Below are 12772 nucleotides of genomic sequence, written 5' to 3'. Positions count from 1 at the left end.
GCAGTCAGGAGGAGGAGGCTGAGGCGGGGAAGGGAAGAGGTGACACAAGCAAGATGCAGGAGGGATCGCTGATGGTAGAAAGGCAGCGGCCTAGGAAGTTGGACACCCGGGCGGTGTGGGATGGTGTCACACCAGCAGGAAGTGGAAGACAGGAGCCTCAGGGAGTTGAGAAGTGAAAGGAGGGCTTAACCTACTGGGATGTGCTCCCAGTAGACAGATAGCTCACATGTGAAGGGAATGCTCAGGCGAGAGGAGTGAAGGCGCAAGGTAGGCGGTGTTGGGTGCCAGAAGGGTCAAGGGTGCAAGGGGCCAGCACACCAGTCCTATCATCTTCCTTGCAGAGAACGACAAAGCGGCAGACTCAGGAGAATATGGTGCGACTCACACACCTCAAGGGGAAGAAAAGTGTGGGCCTGGTACGGCTGGCCGGACTTCATTGTGGGAGTGGACAATCACTGACAGAAGAAGGTCTGGGGAGGATTTTTTGATGCCGCCAGCGGGAACATTCAGAGCAGCCTCCTGGATTATGACATGGACAGTTTGGAGGAAGGCGCGGTGGTGGACGATGATGTCACATTGGAGGCTGAACAGTGGTGGTTTACAACAAGGTGCCAATAAAGTCGGGAGAGATGCTAATCCTTCTGTTCCTAGTGTGCTACAGGATGAAAACAGAACACAGGCGAGGCCCAGTGGTACACAGTTTCAAGACAGATGTGTGCAGCTGGCTAGGCGGCAGACTTCAGTGTCAGCTTCAACCTTGATGCCAGGTAGATTGGAACTGACAAGGGAAAAACTGCCAGCGAAGGTTTCAACAGGTGTCGTTGCTGGAGAAGACCAAGAGAGTTGGGGAACAAAGCTGCAGAAAGGCATGTATGTGAAGGATACGGGGTGGGCATAGTGGACCATAAGGGAATAGACACAGTGCAAGTGGAAAGGCCAAAAGAAGGGGGTAGGTGTACAGGGAAGGCAGAAGGGGTAACAGCGGTGCAGCAGGGCAAGGTTGTGGAGACAAGAGGTTCAGGGGGACCCAGCAGATGAGGAGAACAGGATGGAAAGTATGGAATTGAAGATTAAAAAACGGCCCCATATTGGCGCAATATAATAGGACGAATGTCAAACATCATTTTGAAATTTGGGCACATTAGCAACACTAAGCTATTTTAAAGAGACTTAAGGGTCAAACCTTGATGATGCATAACTATACTTAATATTAATTTCTATGTGTAGGGTGTGGCCTACGAGTAAATTAGGAGTGCCAACAGCAGTGCCAAGATCTACATTATTAGGAAGAAGAAAGGGGTCCATCATTACATTACAACCACTAATCTATCCCCATCAGCACATCATAAAGCCAATGAGAGCACACATGCGCAGACAGGTAAGCTTGGTGAGACAGGTGCAGGTGCACATGGCGCTGAGTTTGGGAGCAATGGTTTCAGGGGCGCAGTGATAGGAAATAACTTTGCAGAAGATGCTTTTAAATTGATGTGTTTCTTGTGTGTCAGGCAGGATTCATGCAACCATAAAAATGGCAAGATAACTCTGGTAATTAGTGTTCATGCTGAAGAGAGCAGGAGTTGTGCCTAATGACAGTTTTGACTCATCCAAAGGTTAATATGCCTGATGCAAAGAAAGTGTACGATGCAGATCACAGAACAGTATTTTTGCATGATTCACAAATCCTGAGACCCACGGAGGGTCAGGGATTTATTGGTCCTCCGGCGGTGTACTGAAAATGTTGATGGCAGGCTCTGTGCCTACTCCTCTACAGACAGGTAATCTTTATTGTATAACAGCCATAGGCACCTTCTTTTATTGCTTTCACAGTTTGCAGTCTGATGTCAATAGCACTATTATAGATGGTGTTATCCGTGTCTTCATCAAAGTCATTTTATATGTCATCAGTGATGTCATCATTGGTGTCATGTAGCATGTCATGAAGGATGTTAAGTGGAAAGTAGTGCATGGCATGGTAGCTTATTGGTGAATTTCAGTGATTTGTAAGTTTTTATTTGTAGCCATAATTTTACCATAGCTGTGTTTTTTCAAAGATTTTTTGAAATTTTGTTTAATTTATGTTAAGATTTTACTACTGTGGGAGCAAAACTTTACCCCAGTATTTGAACACCCCAAAATGTATCTCAATTGGTTCTCCCACAGTTTATTATATCTGAGACGGTGTTAAACCTCAATTTCATAGCCGCAATTTTACATGAACCGCTGTCTGGACTCTGGCATAACACTACACTGGATCGACCACTCCATACCATGACTAGACAGACATGTAGTTCTGCTTTGGTTGTTGTTGACTTGTTTACCTGTTTGCCACTCACGAAATGGCCATAGTTCCTCCGTAAATCGACGATGATGATCCATCCATCCCCGTGAGTGACTGTGAAGATATTATGTAACTTTGGTCATCATGACTCATCTAAGGGTGGGCGTAAAATCCGTTTCGCGGGCGAATTTGTGGATTTTCCGCGATTTCGCAATGCGCGAATCTCGCGAATCAGCCAAGCAAGGGTTACAGCAGCAGGTGCAAAGTTGAACCTAATTTCTTTGTAACCTTTTACAAAAGGGTTACAAACAAATTAACTTCAACTTAGACACCCGCTGCTAATTGCTTCCTGGCGCCTCATTGTCTACTTGCAACTATTCTCTGACCCTGCTCTGACCCTTGAAGCAGGGTCAGAGAATAGTTACAAGTAGGCAACGAGGCACCTGTCCAAGGAATTAAACCTCATCAGGAAGCACTTACAGATATAAAAAACAGGAAGAAGGGAGAGGATGGCAAATACACCCATTTTGAGTTGTCAGGAGGGGTTAAACTAAAAGAGACCTTTACAGCACAATTTTCATATGCATTTTGCTAAAAATAAAAAGCTGTATGTTCTGTTGGGGCAACTCAGGAATCTGGCCCTTCAGAGATCCGGCCTCTCTTTCTTTCTCTCGTTCTCTCTCTCCCTCTCTCTTTCCCTCTATTTCTCTCTCTTTCTATCTATCTATCTATCTATCTATCTATCTATCTATCTATCTATCTATCTATCTATCTCTCTCTCCCTCTCCCATAATCGACTGCATGGGTAACTTCGCTATGCAAGCGGCTCGCGAAGACGCAAAAATCCCTGCAAACACGCAAAAAACCCCGCGAACACGCAAAAAACCCAGCGAACACGCAAAAAAACAAAAATTCGCACAAATTCACGAATTTTGCGGCTCGCGAATTTGCAAATCCACAAATTCGCGGATCGCGAATTCGCAAAATTCGCCCATGCCTAGACTCATCATCATCATGGTGTTGGCAAACTCAATGTTGTTCATGCAGTCACAGTCTACTCTACACACAGTGAGTCCAAGGACATTTTCCATATTAAAAAATACAACGTAGTGGCCCCTGCATAGAAGTACAATTTGCATTAAACAAGGTAAACAGAGTAGACTTGAGTTACATTTAGTGTGTAAAAGATTAAATAATAACAGAACACATAGGATTCATTTCATGCACAACAAACAAACAGCAATTGCGTTCATCAGAGCCAGACAGCCAGTGTTGTCCACTGCATGCCATCTCATCATTCATTACCTGTTCCACTGTTTGTCAGCATCTTATTCTTAAGTGAAGGGCCACAGGGCAGCCTCTCGTGTCAATTTCAGAAATAACAGTCAGCATAGTCAGTCATTCCAGTTCCACTTCTTTTGAGGTTACTTGGCTACGAAGCAACAGTTTCTTGATTCTGCATAATCCGGCCATCTGCCTTGAGGAAAATGGATAGGTGGAGTCTGGAGATGGAGAATAGAGAAGCATGACTGAGTTGTGAACTTGTGAACTTCAGGAATGCAGACAGCGGCACCTTGCTTCAATATGGAAATAAGACGAAGACAGTGCTGTTGATGGATTTGTTGGTATTAGAGTTTTGTTGTGCTTAAAGTTGCAAAACAAAGAAAGACACACAGAAATAAAACTGAATAAGGACGAAAAAAGTAAGTATTTTAAGCCTAGGTGTCAGGGAAGTAGAGCTCGTCCTCAAACTCTGTGAATTGAAATGGGAGTAGGTCAGCTAACAGAGAAGAACTTCCGTCACCTAAGTCGGTGTCCTCTTCTTCCTGCGTGGATTCACGTATTTTGTAATCTGGCGGTATGAAGTGCTGATTCATCTTGATCATTGTTAACCTCTCCACATTTTAGGGCAAGAGGCGGGTCCTTTTTGAAGTTACAATGGCACCAGCAGCACTGAAAACACATTCAGAAGACACGCTTGCGAGTGGGTAAGACAAATAATTTATAGCCAGCTTGGTGATCAGTGGCCATTGAGGCCTTTTCCCATACCAATACACCAATGGGTTCTGATCAAAGAAGACCTCTGTTGGGTCATCCAGATAGCCATGCACCATTCACTCAAGGTCCTCAAGGGGTGCTCCACTTTGTGTACCATCTGTTGCCTTAGCATCAACACTGGAACGAGCAAACCCTTGATGAGTTACCCAATCCGCTTCCGACAATATTATGGCTGGGTCTGGTGCAGGTGATGATGATACGGTTGCTGGTGTCGGTAACGGCTCTGACGGAAAGTGACTGCCTTCGGACAAAGAAGTGGACCTTGACGCCGGATGGCCTGCTGCTTCAGTAGTACTTGTGGTGGTTCCTTCAATTTCCTGCCGCTCTTTTTCAAACCGATTGGCTGACAGAGCTAGCCAATGTTTGTACTTGGAAACATCTGCTTCAGAAAAAGGAGTGAATGTATTACTGGGCAGTGCCTTTTTGTACCGTGGATCCAGAGTAGTGGCACAAATGTAATGTTGTTCTGAATGTATTGCTTTAAGCCTTGCATTGTCAACTAGGCGGCTTAATAAGCTCTCCGCCAACCAATATGCATCTTGTTTTTCAGCATCAACTCGGAACGTTGAAGACACCGCCTTCAGTTATGGTATAGTTTTGCCCAAAGTACAGTCCTCCCTGCTGACTTTACGGGGAAGACCTCAAAAGGACAAAGCATGTCTGTCAGGCTTTTAACTAGGTCCCATTCCTCCACCTCTAGCCTAATGTCTTTCATAGAAGCAGCCCGTGCGTGAAAGACATACTCATTGATTACCAAGTAATGCTCAAACAGACACTCAAGCATGTAGAAGGTTGAGTTCCAACATGTTGCCACCTCCTGGATGAGTCCTCTGATTGGCACTCTACGGTCACAGTGAATGATCCTCAGCTGCTTCCGGGCCTTAAAAGAATGGCTGAAATGTGTGCAGATTCTTCGGCAGGTGGTCAGTAACTTGCGGACTGTGTTTTCTTTTTTCAAGAAATCTTGAACAATAACGTTAATGCTGTGCGCCAAACACGGCACTCTGAAATAGCCACCATCAGCCATGGCCTTAACTATATTACTGCCATTATCCGTGGAAACATAACCAATCATGCACTTTCTGGATGCAGCCATTCAAAGACCTTACTGTTAAACTTCTCCAACATGTTTACTGCAAATGAGATTTCTCCATGGCAAACATGGCTACAGTTGCATGTTTCTGAGTAGCTTGAAAAATTGTGACACTGTCAACACCTGTAGCTATCTTCTCTCTAACCCCCACAAAAGAGACCCAGTGTGCAGTGATGCACATGTAAACAACTGCTTGGCAACTGGTCCACATGTCTGTTGTCAGGTGGATAGTGTGAACAGCACTCTTCTGCAAAGCTGCCCCAATCACGTCCAGCACATCTTGATGTAGTGCTGGAACCGCAACTCTGGCAAAATAGGACCGGCTAGGAACCTTCCATTTAGGGCAGACTGTTGCCACAAATTATAGAAAACCCACCCCTTCCACGAAAAAAGGGAGAAGGTCCAGAGCTAACATTTTAGCCAGCCTTGCATTATACAGACGTGCTGTTGGGTGGTTGCGTTCAAATGGCGCCTCCGACCAAACCATGCTTTTAATGGTGGTCTGGACCGATTTCATATGTGATGATGATCCAGACTTCTTCAACCCAGTTAGGCTCATTGATGTACTTTTTCCGCATTGGTGTCTCTACCAGACTCTTACTGTGCCTCCTAGATTTTGCTGGGGTAGAGGGTGTGGACGCTACCACTGCAGTGCAGCTGCCAGGGGTACTGTGTGTACCAAAAAAAATGTCTCTCGCTTCTTCACCTCCCCCAGCACGATCAGCTCCTCGTCATCACCAGATGCAATATCAATGGCTACATTTGGATTTGTACTTTTGGCTTTCCGGATGTTACTTAGGTGCGCCTCCCACTGGATGCTGTGGTGTTTGCCACCCCTCCCACATCCAGCGCAGCATTTCGGGATAGGGTAAAAATGTCTGTCTGCTGCATGCCCGCTGGGGCTGGAGTGACGACTGTGATGACTGGGTAGTCATCGTCAGACTCTTCATCAGCAGCAGAATACACCACTTCTACTTCTTCTTCATCATCAGCCATAACTGAACGCCTTGCTGGAACCTTCCTTTTACCTAGCTTTGTCGGCTCATGGCGTGCCTCCTTCTCAGACTGAATTGGTGGGTGCCAATCAAGATCTAGATCATCAGAAGGAAGTGGGCTTGAAGAAGAAGTTGTACTAGTAGCCCTCCTTTTCCTTGCTGGGGATCTGGAAGATAATGGATCATCAGGAGTGGCTTGCTCAGCTGATACCTCTGCATGAATCTCGATTTCCTCATGTGCAGCTACTTCTGGAGGAACAAGCGTTGTGGGCAGTTGTGCCTCTCCTTGTGCCTCTCTTTGCGCCTCTCCTTGCGCCTCTCCTTGCTGCACCTGTGGTTGTCGTTGCGGCTGTGGTTGAACACTCGTCAGATGAGTTACACCCTGTGTTGATTGGATACTACTTTGCGATGAGTTAACTCCAACATCACTGGTCGATGGTGAAAAAACAATGAAAGTGGCTGCCTCTGCGGCACTTATGGGCTTGGGCCTAACTTGGCGTGGTGGCACTGAGACCAATGAAGCGGAAGTGCTGCTCCCAGCTTGGTCCCTGGTGGACACCGCTGCTGCAGGCGCAGTTTTTTCCCCCAAATTAAGTGTCGGTCGGCACACCAGTCTCCTTGGTAAGTGGCGCCACTTGCTTCTTCTGATCCATCTTACTGGCAGTGGCACTGGCAACTTTTTTGGTAGAGCAGCTACGGCCACCTTTCTTTGGGCCCATCTTCTTCAGATGTCAGAACAGCAGGACACAGTTGCACGAGTTGCAGAGTTGTCTGTGGCCACACGTGACGTCACGTGACGTTGTGCACACACTGCAGCAGGACATTCCTGGTTCTCAGTCTTTGTGCACCTAAAAGCAAAGAAGCCAGAGGAACATCAGTTAAATAAATGTTGCATATGTCGTGCTTCGATTAATACTATTGCAACTAGGCATTTATTATTATTAACACAACACACCCAAAAACAGAAAGATCCAAAATAAAAATTGCTATTCTAATCAAAAATGGATGTTTAAATTAATAGAAGAGAGACCACACAGAGAGAGTTGTTTCATGCACCCATTCATCATATAACCCTAGGCCTACTGGCCCACAACCGCAAGCTTACCGGCCTATGGCAAAAACTGCCTGGCCTCAATATGTCCCCCCCACCCACATGGCCAGGCCCTGGACCAGGCCCCAACAACACCCAAAAAATCGAAATACACACAAATATCACCCCAATCCAATGCCATCCATGCCCTAAATGATGTTTAAATTCAATAGATCCCACAGAAAGACTTGGTCCATGTACCACTGTAATGGATGAAAGCAAGGCAGACTGGGTGCAGGCCTATGGCACAAAGCACACTGCCTGGCTTCAAAATGGTCCCTAGACCCCCACCCACATGGCCAGGCCCTGGACCAGGCCCCAACAACACCCAAAAAATCGAAATACACAGAAAAATCCCCCCAATCCAATTCCATCCATGCCCTAAATGATGTTTAAATTCAAGAGACCCCGCTGAAAGTCTTGGTCCATGCACCACTGTAATGAATGAAAGCAAGGCAGACTGGGTGCAGGCCTATGGCACAAAGCACACTGCCTGCTTCAAAATGGCCCCGATACCCCCACCCACATGGCCAGGCCCTGGACCAGGCATCAAAATAGCCCCCACCCACATGGCCAGGCTCTGGACCAGGCATCAAAATGGCCCCCACCCACCTGGCCAGGCCCTGGACCAGGCCTCAAAATGGCCCCAAACCACATGGCCAGGTCCTGGACCAGGCACCAACAACATCCCAAAAATCAAAATACACACATAAATCACCCCTATCCAATACCATCCATGCCCTAAATCAGTGGTTCCCAAACCTTTGACTCCTGAGGACCCCCATTGAGTCACCACTGGAAGCCGGGGACCCCCAAGCAATTTGTATGAGTTAAATTTCAAATATTAATACAGTAATTCGAAAAAAATACACACGTGTACATACAAAACAAATACTCAAAGTACTAAGGATGTACGACCATTTCATTTAGCACCTCACAATTGGCGACACATGGCAAGTGGCAAATGGCGAGTCACTAAATGAAATGTACAACAGTGTGTTTAACACTGTTTGGGATTCCTAATGGGGTAGTAAATTGCGAGGTTCATTAATATTAATGAGCCGCTCGCAATTTGCGAACACATTGGGAATGCCAGCCCTCCCAGGTATGGTGGCCTGCTGGGTAACTAGTCAAAATATCGAGTTTTTAATTTCGACTAGAGACAATATTGAGTTAAAAATATAGAATAGACATAATATTGACGAGACATAATATAGACTACAAAAATATCGACTAGATAAAATTAATATTGACTAGAATAGCAATAATATCGAATCAAAAATATAGAATGGACATAATATCGACTAGACAGAATATAGACAACAAAAATATCGAATTTAAGGTAAGTTAATATAAATATTAAATTTTTGTGTAATATAATTCTGTAGCGGTTGTGGGTTTATAGGGGAATAGGGTGGGAAGTAATTTAATTATAAGTTATTAAATATGTTATTTTATTTATTGTATTTATTTAGAATTAATTGTTAAATTATTATTAATTGCTAATTACTTAAAATATAATTGCTAATTAATTTTAATTGATTAATTGATAAATATTTTATTTTTAGTAATTTATTTTTTGTAGCGGGTTGTGGGTTTATAGGGGAATAGGGTGGGAAGTAATTTAATTATAATAAATTAAAAATGTTATTTTAGTTATTGGTATTTATTTAGAATTGTTTGTTAATTAATTAAAAATTGGCAATTAATTAAAATATAATTGGTAATTAATTTTAATTGATTAATTGATAAATATGTTAATGTTATAAAAAAAAATCTGTAGCAGTTTGTGGGTTTATAGGGGAATAGGGTGGGAAGTAAATTCATTATAATTAATTAAATATGTAATTTAATTTGTGGGTATTTATTTAGACTTAATTGATAATTAATTATTGATTGGCAATTAATGAAAATATAATTGGTAATTACATTTAATTGATTCATTGATAAACATGTTAATTTTAGTAATTTATTTTCTGTAGCGGGTTGTGGGTTTATAGGGGAATAGGGTGGGAAGTAATTTCATTACAATTATTTAAATATGGAGACGCGCGAGCCCGTCAATTAAGATGGCTGCCGCCAGTTAGGCTCCGATAAATCGTCGGCCCGTTTTTCCACAAAAACGATGATTTTCTGTCAACTTCACTGAATTTATGAGGGGACTTGCATGGATTCTCACCTCCTAAGCGATTTTGGTGCAGTTTTTATAGCTGGAAGCCTGTTTCCCTGCCTCCTGGTTCCTGCTCCCAGCTGCACATGAAGGTACTGCCTGCTTTGTATACTCAGGGGGAGGAGTGCTTCTCAGGAAAGGGCCTGGCTTGGGCCTAGCCACGCCTACAGTCCAATATATCTGCTGCACCAGTGACTTTTAAGAGCTTTTAAGAGTTTTTCACTGCTCTTTTCACTGCATAACTCAATTAATAATTGTGTGCTATTTTACACATTTGTGTATCGTTTTTGACTATTTGTGGATTTTTTCTCCTCACAATGGGAAAAAAAATCCAGTCAACAATAAAAGGAGACAGCAAGTTTCCCCTCCTCCAGTCAAGTCTAAGGTGGTGGAGTCTTCTGAACCTTCCTTGTCCTTAATTTTGGAAGAAATTCAGGCATTACGCATTAATACTGACGCTATTGCCTCTGATATTAAAAGTGTGCCAAAGATATGGCTTCTCTGTCAATGAAAATTTCTGATAATGCCATCAAAATACAAGATAATAAAAGTAAAGTTGATGCTTTTACACCTCTTGTGGCTAGAATTCATCCTATGCATGTTCAACTTTTGGAATTAGAAAATCGAAATAGACAGTACAACCTTCGCATTTTTTATTTGCCTGAAGAAGTTGAGGGTTATGATTGTCGATCATACTTGGAATCTCTGATTCCTGGTCTTTTGAATCTCCAGTTTCCGGAAAAATTTGAAGTGGATAAAGCCCATAGAATCCCTTCACATCGTAACCCTCGCCATACTAAACCCAGGCAAATAATATTTAAGGTACTGCATCATCGCCATCTTGTCTTGATAAGGAAAGCTGCAAGAGACATTCCCTCACTTATGGGGAATGGTCACAACATTTTTATTCACCAAGACTTTGCCAAAGAGACGGTTGCTTTACGTAAAGAATTTTCTGCCTGTCGTCCACAGCTCAGGAGCCTTGGTGTCAAATATGGACTTTTTGATCCTTCTACAATGCGCATATGGAAAGATAACTTTTCCAAATCTTTTCAATGTCCTGAAGACCTGAAGCAATTCCTTGACCAACAAGCTCCACTTTCAAGGGATACTAATGACCCTAATACTTGACTCCTTCTAGTCAGAAATTAAATGACACATTTATGACTCATCTTTATCTTTATGGGCTTTAACGGTTCTGGCCATGCTTGTGGAACGTGTGTGCGTTTCTATGTTTCTATTTATGTATCTTGTTTGTTCCTTTCTCCCTATTTTCTTTTCCTCCTCTTCTATTCTAAAATATAGAGTTGCTGTTTTAATCTGTCTCTCAATTTTGCTTTTCTTCATCTCTTCTTGTCCCATTGCCTTTTATCCTTGTTTTTCTTTTTATAATGGCTACTGTTCACAATGTTAAAATTGTTTCTCTTAATGTGAAAGGTTTGAGACACCCAGTTAAACGTACAAATTTTTTGGATTATTTAGGTAGTTGTAAAGCTGATATTTGCTTTGTGCAAGAGACTCATATTGAAGATAAGATACTACATTATATGAATAAAAAATGGGTTGACACTATTGTTTTCTCACCGGCTAATGGAAAGAAAAATGGAGTTGCTATTTTCTTTGCGAAGCGGTTACATTGTCAGGTTTTTAATAAAATTACGGATTCTGAGGGTAGATATATAATAGCTAAAATTAAAATTAATGATTCTACTTTATTTTTACTTAATATTTATGGACCTACAGCGGACGATCCCACTTTTTGGTCTTCTATCACCACTGAAGTTTTAAAGTTGGGTTAAGGGTCGGTGTAAAATCCGTTTCGCGGGCGAATTTGCGGATTTTCCGCGATTTCGCGATCCGCGAATCTCGCGAAATCGCAGTAAAATCCGCGAATCAGCGGGGACGAATTTTCAGCCAAGCAAGGGTTACAGCAGCAGGTGGAAAAGTTGAACCTAATTTCTTTGTAACCTTTTACAAAAGGGTTACAAACAAATTAACTTCAACTTGGACACCTGCTGCTAATTGCTTTCTGGCGCCTCGTTGCCTACTTGCAACTATTCTCTGACCCTGCTCTGACCCTTGAAGCAGGGTCAGAGAAAAGTTACAAGTAGGTAACGAGGCACCTGTCCAAGGAATTAAACCTCATCAGGAAGCACTTACAGATATAAAAAACAGGAAGAAGGGAGAGGATGGCAAATACACCCATTTTGAGTTGTCAGGAGGGGTTAAACTAAAAGAGACCTTTACAGCACAATTTTCATATGCATTTTGCTAAAAATAAAAAGCTGTATGTTCTGTAGGGGCAACTCAGGAATCTGGCCCTTCAGAGATCCGGCCTCTCTTTCTTTCTCTCGTTCTCTCTCTCCCTCTCTCTTTCCCTCTCTTTCTCTCTATCTATCTATCTATCTATCTATCTATCTATCTATCTATCTATCTATCTATCTATCTATCTATTTATCTCTCTCTCCCTCTCCCATAAACGACTGCACGGGTAACTTCGCTATGCAAGCGGCTCGCGAAGAAGCAAAAAGCCCAGCGAACACGCAAAAAACCCCGCGAACACGCAAAAAACCCCGCGAACACGCAAAAAACAAAAATCCGCAAATTCGCACAAATTCGCAAATTTTGCGGATCGCGAATTCGTAAATCCGCAAATTCGCGGATCGTGAATTTGCAAAATTCGCCCAATGCTCCAATAATTGTTGGGGGTGATTTTAATGTTATTGCTGACCCATTGCTAGATTGGTTGTCTACAACTAGATTGCGTCCCCCTAAGGTGTTTCATGCCTTTTAAATTGTTTACTCAAACTACCAAATTAGCTGACATTTGGTGGCTACACTTCCCTACTGAAAAATGTTTTACCTTTTTCTCCAACCCTCATAATTCTCACTCACGAATTGATTATTTTTTAATTTCTCCATCTCTTATTCAAACTGCAACTACACCAGTTATTGGTAATATTGACATATCAGATCATGCTTTAATTTCTTTTGTTTTAAATATCTCATCAAATTTTACTAAGCAAACCAGATGGCGTATGAATACTAGTATCGCTCTCAATGAGCATAATAAACCTAAATTATTACA

Source organism: Lissotriton vulgaris, chromosome 1_1 (genome assembly GCF_964263255.1).
Source record: "Lissotriton vulgaris chromosome 1_1, aLisVul1.2, whole genome shotgun sequence".
NCBI lineage: Eukaryota > Metazoa > Chordata > Amphibia > Caudata > Salamandridae > Lissotriton > Lissotriton vulgaris.
The sequence above is the reverse complement of the archived record's forward strand: the minus strand, read 5'-3'. Positions refer to the sequence as shown.